At 39.3% G+C, this 9540-nt stretch overlaps 1 protein-coding gene across 1 annotated transcript in view; it reads left to right on the top strand.

Annotated features, from left to right (window-relative positions):
• Positions 1-6545: 6545 nt before the first annotated feature.
• pdxdc1 (pyridoxal-dependent decarboxylase domain containing 1) overlaps positions 6546-9540 on the top strand; it is a 28711-nt gene continuing 25716 nt past the window's right edge. Inside the window, exon 1 of the mRNA XM_008415030.2 lies at positions 6546-6784. The gene's annotated coding sequence lies outside the window, so the exon portion shown is untranslated. The remainder of the gene's footprint in view (positions 6785-9540) is intronic.

The raw sequence follows: 9540 nt of genomic DNA, 5'->3' as shown, positions 1-9540 counted from the left end.
CACACACACACACACACACGCACACACGCACACACACACACACACACACACACACATCCAAACACACGCGCACACTGAGAAACACACTCAATTGTCGTCTCACTCACACTTTTATGTAAACACAAATGCACCACTGGGAACTATCAAGCCCATCACAAGCAGAGATTAGGGATGAGTGAGACAGCAGGTTAGATGAACAGAATAGCTAACTGAACACCCACAGTCAGCAGCAACATGCAGCCACTGTAATGTCTCTGTTTGGAAGATTCCTTCTCACACACTCTCCTGATGGTAGCGAGGGTCAGGGGCCTCTCATTAGTCCTGTAGCTCTGAGCTAGAGAGGATTAATGTCACAGTAGCTTTCCCTCATCTGTGTGACTCGTAGATATGGATCTGTGTTCTGTGTGTGTCACGGGAGGTGGTAGAAATGAAAGGGTGGAAGAAATGTACGACAGCGTATTAGGACCAGCGTAGATAGATTTAGTTTCTAAATATAAAGGAGTACATTTCTACCAAAAAACTCTGAAATTTTGAGATTCATCTCAAAAATATTCTAGAAAAAAACTTAGACTCAAACTTAAAAAACTTAGAAATTTCTGAGTTTCAAAAGTCAAAAAATTTTTGACTTTCAAAAGACTTTTCAAGCGTTTTTTTGAATAGCAGGCAAACAAGTTAGCAAGTTAACCTTTAATAATAAGTCGTTAATTAATTTCAAATTAATAAAACAAAAAAAATGCAATGTGACATGAATGTAACATGTAAAGCAACATGCAACACATAATAGAAATGTAGCGGAGTAGAAAATACAGATTCTGAATGTAAAAAGTAGTGGAGTACAAGTCAAAAGTACCCATCGTTAAATCTACTGTTTAAAGAACAAATACATGACACGTGTACTTAAGTACAGCCAAAAAGTTATTTTGCTTCTTTCCATTCCATCACTGGTGTTTATACTGACAACACTAATCCACTTTGAAGCAAAGTTATGATTGGAGCATTTTGATAAGAACCACTGAGACAGGCTAGCAACCAGTACTGGGTGTACCCCCTTTCTGGCTGGAGATAGGCACCAGCACCCCTCCTGGCCCTACTAGGGACAAGGGTGTACAGAAAATGGATGGATGATCAAAACTGCTGAATGGGGAACTTATGCTCAAAATTCAGCAGGCATCAATGCAAGGACCAATAAGAGTGTGAGAGTAGACACAGTGTATCTGATTACATCATGTAAAAAGTATAGCCAGTCTCCTCTCTTCTCCCTCTGGCTAATACTGAGACTGTATGTTTTTATTTCTAGCTGTTAAGACACCGGCTTTCTGGTTTCCCTAAAAACAATCTGTCCAGCTTTCACCTATTACAAAACTCTGCTGCTCCTGTGCTAACCAAGACCAGAAGACAAACTCATCTGTTTTAAAATCATTGCACTGGCTCCCTGTACGTCTCAGGAATTATTTTAAGTTTCTTTTAGTGGTTTTTAAATGTCTTAGCAATCTTGCGCCATCCTGTCTCGCAAAGCTGCTATTAACTTAGACCCTGAGGTCATCTGGCACCGGACAAGCAGCTTAATACTACTGAACTGGATCATCATCAAGTCTGAGAAAAGAATTGTTGGATGTCCTCTTGCTTCCTCCTTGGACAACACTAACAACCGTATTTTGTCCGAGACAAAAAAAAGTTACTAGAGATGTCATCCATCCTGATTCGCATCTGTTTGAACTGCTGCCTTCTGGTAGACGATACAGAGCAAGCATGACTTTAAGGAGTTTTAAACAGTTACTGATTGGGGTCTCAAAGTAGGTTGACTTTTTATTAGATTGGTGTATGATCTGAATTTTCCCTTTTGGTCTTGTTTTCATGCTTTTCTTTTGTTGCTTTTTTTTTTTTTACACATGTACCTATTGTGATTCATTGTGAATCTCTTTGTGCTGTAGGCCCAATGGCAAAATAACAGAAAGGCAGAAATCTCTGTTCAGTTGCTACATTTTCCTAATATTTGTGTGTTTTTCCATGTTTTTTCTTTATTTTGGTTGGGAATATTTATTTATTTCAAACAGGCAAGAAACAAAAACAGAAAAAAAATTAATAAGCCAAATAATTATGCCCATTGACATGCCATTTTTCATTATTCAAAAAGGAGCAGGTAGATACAAGCTCTTATGTATCTTCTTGTGGGTTTATTGTTTATGATTCTGTACAGTCCTTTGAGCTGCTTTTAGCGTGAAGGGTGCTTTATAAATATAATTGACTGATTTGTGGTTGGTTGATTGATTTTGCAGCAATTTTTGCCTAAGGACACGCTGTCAGTGAGAGGCTCAAATTCACATCTTGACCCAAGTTTCTAACTGAAAACTGTCTGCCGTCCACATGATTTACATCCTCATAACGTAAGATTCATATAGCCAACCTGGTGAAGACTTGGTATCAGATTACTTAAAGGGAAGAAGCCAAACAGGAGGAGACAGTCTAAGGATCTGGGCAATGTGTGCGAAGGAGACCTTGTGTCCAGCAATTTCTGTGGTTGATATTAACTTAATAACGTCTTTAACTCACGTATCTTCATTAAAAGTATTTGTCTTATTGTCAAGTACTTGTCTTATTAAAAGTACTTGTCTTTTAGACAGTAACACACTAAGGCCCCGTTTACACGACAACAATTTCGGGTGAAAACGGAAGAGTTTCGTTGTGTTTGTAGTGTACGTTTACACGAAAATGGCGAATTTTTTCTCTGACAACGGCACAGTTTGAGAACAGGTTCCAGAGTGCAATGTTTCTAAAACGTACTGGTCTCCGTTGTTTTGTAAACAGAGTAAATGGATCTTTTTTGTCAGGGACTCCCTAGTTTATGTATAGTATGACGCAAAACATAGCTGCTTTCTACAATCCACAGAAGAAGAAACTACTGACAATGCTGGTGTTGTCTATGGTAATTACTTTACTGTATTTGTGTCCACCGGCAAAATACCAGCTAATATTAGCTACAGTGTTTGGTGTAATACGGGGTTCAGCCCCACTATAAAGGATAATTGAGATTCCGTAAATCTAAAAAAAATTTATTATTCTCTAACATTGACTTAGATTATCTGACACAAGAGCCTACATTAGAAATGAAACAATGTAGCATACATTATAAAACTTATTATGTGTTATAACATTCACCAGCAAAGTTTACACAGGTGGTAAAGACTATTATTTATATGTAATTCTCTCACTCTGTCAAAAGTAAGATACATCCCAAATCTTCCATTTTTGTTTTGTAGGTTTTATAAAGACACGATGTGAGGAATAAGTGGGAGATATCTATAAAGAGAGACGGATTCACTGCAGCACGGATGAATCTCACATCGGATTTTGGACTCAATCTCAGGTCAATCACTGAAGCTAGAACTCGTCGGCTGGAAAACATAGATATATATCTATATATGTATGGATGTATATACATTCATACATATAAACATGTATCCAATATATATTATTCAGTATTAATAATTATTTATTTGTCATTATTAATCATTATTTATTTGTGTTTGTATAGTTATATAAATATGTATTGATCTTACTAAATAAATTAATAAATAAATTATGAACGGCTGTGGGCTTTGTAATATGCTCATCATACATCAATATCAGAATATTCCATTCCTATTCTATTGTTATAGCCACTAAGCATATTTAAATATGCTGAACTATATATTAAAAACATACTTAAAAAATACAATTGTTTAGAAATGTAGTTTTGATAGATATTTGAATATGGTTTCCAGTAACAAAAAAGCGTGTTATGAACGATTAAATGCGCTGATACGTCATTGTGCCTGCTGAACACATAACGCTGAGTGGAGTGGTGGACCGCTCCAAGATGGCCGCCCTAAATCTCGTCAGCGACAATAGGCGAGAGCGGTCCATGAAGCATCTACTCTTATGTCTATGGGTGTTACTACAGTTTGTGTTTCCCCATCAGATACGGTTCCCTCCATGGACATAATGTCTATGGTTCCCTCTGCGTCTCTTCACCGCTCCGCACAGCCCAGGTGGCAAAATACACGTGTGCTTATTCAGCGCTCATAACAAGCACTTGCTTGTTAAGCGCTCTTATCTAGAGAACTACGGACACCGTGAAAGCTCAAACAACGTGTTTCAGGAAAGTTATCCCACTTTTTTTTCCAACTGCGCGCTAATCAGATGCACATAGTGCGTGTTTTCCTCTAATATCTGGGGGAATAATACTTGATGGGGAAACGCGAATCGACGTGCTTTCAAGTAGATCTTAAAAAAACAACACATGCACACTTAGTTTCAAAGAACCTAGCACCGACTAGTGGCGTGGCGAGAGCATTACACTTTTTCGATGTGTACCGTTTGTAAACAAAGATTGTAATTAGAACGTCTTCATGTAAATGTGTTAACAGAAACGAAACAAAAATTCAATTTTCATTGCATCATTGTCGTGTAAACGGGGCCTAAGTTTGGATTTGAATGATTACTGTAACTCATAGCGATGGAGAGCAAGAAGAAAGCGCCCATTTTCATTTAGCACATGCTAGTAGCAGACACGGAGGATCAGCACTTTTACTGTTCCAGTTACTGTTTGGAAACTACCGTAATCAGCTCAGTTAAATCTAAACTAGGCAAAATTTTCTTTTTCAACCGTAATAAATGTGATATTCAATTGACCTGTTATGACTCAAATTTTGGGTGTCCGCCCCCCTCTGCTGCTGCATCATTGTGGAAAACCTAGAGCGGCAGAGATATCTGCGGCTTATAGCGCGTGCGATTATATTCCGGAAAATACATGTTTATTTAACAAATAGTGTTATTTCCTGGATTTTTTCTGTGAAGAACCCAGACAGGGTTATTTGATTGTGCTTTCTGGAAAACAAGAACATTTTACATTTAGGCTGCAATCGTCACACTTTTTCTGTTACAAACTGACTCCGGCCCCCCACCAGTGAAGGGAAAAGTTATGTGGCCCTCACAGGAAAACGTTTGGTGACCCCTGATGTACAGCCTTGAGAAAAACTGAACATCCCAATCAGTCCTTCATTAAGCAACAGCGCTCCCTGGTGGTGGCTTATTGGAGTGTTTTTTTTCCTGTGGTTTCCAACCCTGGTCCTCAAGGCACCAGGGTTGGTATTTCCTTGCTTCATTCCAGCTGATTCCAATCGATGACTGATTAACAGGCGTTTGTTGAACTGCAATCAGTTGAATCAGGCACATTAAAGCAGGGAAACTTCTAAAACATGTAATTTGCCTTGAGGACCAGGCAAATTACATGTTTGCCTGGTCCTCAGACAAACATAAGGACCAGGTATGTGTGTAAAAAAAGTTCCTTTTTTACACACATACAGCTTCAGACAAGTATGGAGCCCAGAGAGTCCGTCTGGTGACATCGGAGAAAAAGGTTAGTAGTCAGGAGTTTCAGTAATTAAGTTGTTCTCATAAAATATTAAGTCATACCAATTAATTAAAAAAGTCGTTCCTGTATCCACTGCGTGTCACCAGACGGCTCTGTAGATAAGAGATTTATTCTTAGATATTTCTTGGTCTCACTATATCGGTTCATTCCACTGTATTCAGTTTCTTATTTTATACTTACATTTTATTCTTTATGCATTTTCATAGATTTTGTTTTTGTTCTCCTCAGCTTATCTCATGATTTTTAGTCTCCTTCCCTCAGCCTGCCTCTTTAGTCTCCTCACAGCTGCACCCTGTTCCCCCCATCACTCATCCATAACTTGTCTAGTTTTTTTTGATTCAATGTATTTATTTTGTCATGCGCCTTTGTATGTTGCCCATTTTGCATAGACTTACAAGGGATTACACATCTTATAAATTTAAAAGAAAGTGAAGAAGGCCACGGAACAAGCTTGCCAATGAAGCATCATTTTTACCTTCAGGAAAATAGAATTTTTAAAATAAGCTGGGTTCATTTTTGCTCATGTTCTCAATAAAATTGTCTATTTCATTTTAAAGGCTGTGGCAGCTGCTGTTCAGCATATTTAACAGCTCCATGTCCTTCTTACTCAGGATCTTATGGCAGGAGCATCCAATTTGTTGCATTAAAGCTCTACATCAGATATTCATCACACTTAATGACATTTCGTTAAGTCTCTCAATGTGATCAATGGTCTTCAAAAACCAAGGTCTTTTTTACCTTCAAGGCTTCAACTTTATTTAACTGAAATAAATTGTCCTTGAAACTCGGTTCCAAGTACTCTGCAGTTCCATGACTCGTTTGATTCTCATACTTCCTAAATCCCATAAACATGTTCCACCGTTTCCTCAACACTACAAGTTTAGGAAGCTTCCCCAGAAGACTCCAGTGACTCAGAATCATCCCTTCTCTCCGTATGACCTCAGCATTACTCTAAATGCTGTATCAATGTTTTGCTTTTCACCCATTATTCCACTAAAACTGCTACTGTTTGGTTATAGTTGCAGTTCCATGTTCAGCTAAGCGAGTACACATATGCTGTGTGATTATCAGCTGCTACCAGTTGACCAATCCTGCGGGGCGGGCGTGACGTCAGCGCTGCCAGCGTGGAATGCACGTCGTTCGGCAGGTCCAGGAAGTAAACTGTCCAGTTCGGCCAGTGGTTAACAGAAATCTCCTACGGAGACAGTTTATTTAATTCGTAATAAATTCAAAACTGGCGACTTAATTTTTTTTTCTACGGGCTTTCCCGGAGACTTCTGCAGGGGCTCCCTCGCGTTACCTAGCAGCGAATTCTCTGCGTCCTTTTTCACGGAGCACAGGTGTCGAGCTGTCAGCTGTGGACTGCAAAAGGTGAGGAGCGGGTGCTGTGGAAAGCTGGGAATATGATGTGGGGTTTGTTTCAGCTGGGATCGCTCGCTGCTGGTTTCGTATGTCCGAACCCCAGCTCGTACCGAGGGTCTGAAGGAGAGTTAGCCGCTGACTCGGCTTCTCTCAGCCAGAGGAGCTCCGCTGCTGAACCTCTCAGACTTATGGGGATGATAATACACCAGCATATCAGTTACCTGCACACAGTTTGGAGCCCCGCTGCTCTTCCTAATGTTCTGGGTCAGATATTTAAATAACCGAAAATGGATGGATGGATATGACCTAAAGGGTTAAAAATTCAACCAACTTCCAAAAAAATGAATTGGTGTTGCTCATTTAAGTCGTCATATATCCAACTTTTAGCCAATGTTCAAACTTATTTGTCTAATCTGTAAAAGTATTCATACCTTTAGAACCGTTTTTTGCCATATTAGAGCCATAAATGTAATTGTATTTAATCAAAAATGTTAAATATTAGTTTTGAGAAAAATATTCAAGCTGTAAGCTTGCAGGTTGGTCTCTACCAGCATTCCTGATCTAGGTCAGAATGCCTTTTCCTGTTCTTACAAAAAAAAAAAGCGAATCCATCTCAAGCCTAGGTACTGATTTTTCTATTTGTTTTCCTCAGGATTTCTCTGACCAACTTTATCTATCGTAAAAAGAGCATCCCCACAGCATGATGCAGCCACCACCATGGCTCAGCATACTACTGGACATATACAATTGTTTTTTGTGACCAAAACACTTCTTCCTCACGTTTGGTGTGTCCCTAACATGACTTATAGCAACTACAAACATGACTGTTTATTATATACAAGTATATGGAACTTTTGGCCAACTATTATTACTATTATTTGTTATTGCACTCTATGAGATTCGACTTGTACTATCTGCACTTTTTGCAAAGGGGAAATTCGGGTGTAACAGCATTGTGATGCCTGAATATCATTTTGGTATTATAACAATGACAATAAAAGTATATATATTTTACATTTATATATTGACTAATAGTTGTCTAGTCAAACAGGTTCTTCCACCTTAGCTCTGGATCTTTGCAGCTTCCTCAGGTCTTCTTTGCTGCTTCTCAGATCAGTTCTCTCCTCAGGCCTTTTGTCGCTGCAGGGCCCAGCCCCCTCCGGCCCTGCCCTGTTGTACTCCGGCCCAGGTTGTGTTTGCATTGAGCAGAGAGCTGCTTCAGAAGTGGGCGGGGATCAAATAAGTTCCTCTTAGAGCCGACTCCTCTTGGAGCTGACCTGACCAGCTAGCCCAGGTCAGGTTTACTTCGACAGAGAAGCCGTCTCCTCACACATTTTTTTGTTTGTTCTTCCTGCTCTATCAGCAAAGAAACTGAGGGAAAAAATTGACCTAAGCTTTATTTTTAACTAAATGAATAAAAAAATAAACATCTGAGTATCATTTTTTAGCGCGACTAGCGTCTGGTGCAGATGAACCACCACTGTAGCTTGCAGAATTTTCTCTGCGTCGAGAGCCTGTGATCTGGAAACCCCTCGTTCACGGAGTCTTGCCCACTTCTGATCTCTTCACTTGGAGGAATGTTCCCTGATTTCAGCTCAGCCAAAACTTTGGCTGAAGTGGACATTGTCATTCCAGTCTGGCATGAAGTGCAGATTCATCCTCCAGGTCAACATGAAAACCCTGATACATTTGATTAAGTACCAGCAGGTGGACATAATTTAAGGGCAATTGTTAAATTTTATTATTTATGCATTGCTACTCAGACCACAGTCGGTAGTTTTTATCTAGTAGCTGCATTTCCATTACAAGTGTATGCAAATCTTTGTTTATATTCATTCATTGTTGAAACAAAACAATTCTGCAATTATGGTGTTTCCATTAAGTAATAAATTAAATGAAAGTCACATGAATAAGTTTGTTCATGTATTAAGTCATTAGCAATAATTTCAGCGATGGATGTAAACAGGTGGATATAGTCATAGACATAATATAAGAGTAGACCCCGCATTGGCTGCTCCGGCGCAGGAAATACGGCGGCCATCTTGGAGCGGTTGTCCTTCCTACTTTGCTCAACCAAAACAGCAGAAGATGCCTCAGCACTGAGGGATATTGTTGTTCGGATCGATGGACTATGGACTTTACCACAGGGTCCGCCTTTCATTGGCTAATACCCATTTTACGTCACAGCGCAGCTATCACATGAGGGACCGGCTCACAAACTCATGCTAATGTACATTGTGGACTACCAGACCGACAGAAAGTTTTTGCGTCAGGACTCGAAAAAAAATGGTTTTCCTTCAGTGGGGTATCTGCACAGGTGATGTCAGGTATCCTGATCATGTTTGTGGAACTAAAATTCACAGATTTCCAAAATCTGAAACGGAATGCCTTGCTTGGATTAAAGCTTGTGCACAACGGCATTTGCAGCTCAATCGTCATACGATCAATAAGAACAAAGTGTCTGCTTGCGTAAGTATTATTGCTTTGCTTTCTTTGTGTTTAGTGAATGAAAAAAATTAAGTCAATAATAAACACATCCATTATAAAAACGTTTTAGCCAAGTACAGCATAATGGCAGTACCGATACAACTTCTACATCCTGAAGCCTGTCTGTTACAGTCTTACGTTRGCTGAACAGATCAATATGCAATGTGTACCGTATCTGACATACATTAAAGATTTTATTTCACCTGAAAAGGCTTTTTACTGAACTGTAATTGTGTTAGCCACGCTAGCTTTTACTAAACTGTAATCGTGTTAGCCAC

The sequence above is a fragment of the Poecilia reticulata genome, linkage group LG8 (genome assembly GCF_000633615.1).
Source record: "Poecilia reticulata strain Guanapo linkage group LG8, Guppy_female_1.0+MT, whole genome shotgun sequence".
Taxonomy (NCBI): domain Eukaryota; kingdom Metazoa; phylum Chordata; class Actinopteri; order Cyprinodontiformes; family Poeciliidae; genus Poecilia; species Poecilia reticulata.
Note: the sequence above shows the minus strand (reverse complement) of the source record. Positions and strands in the feature narration are given on the sequence as shown.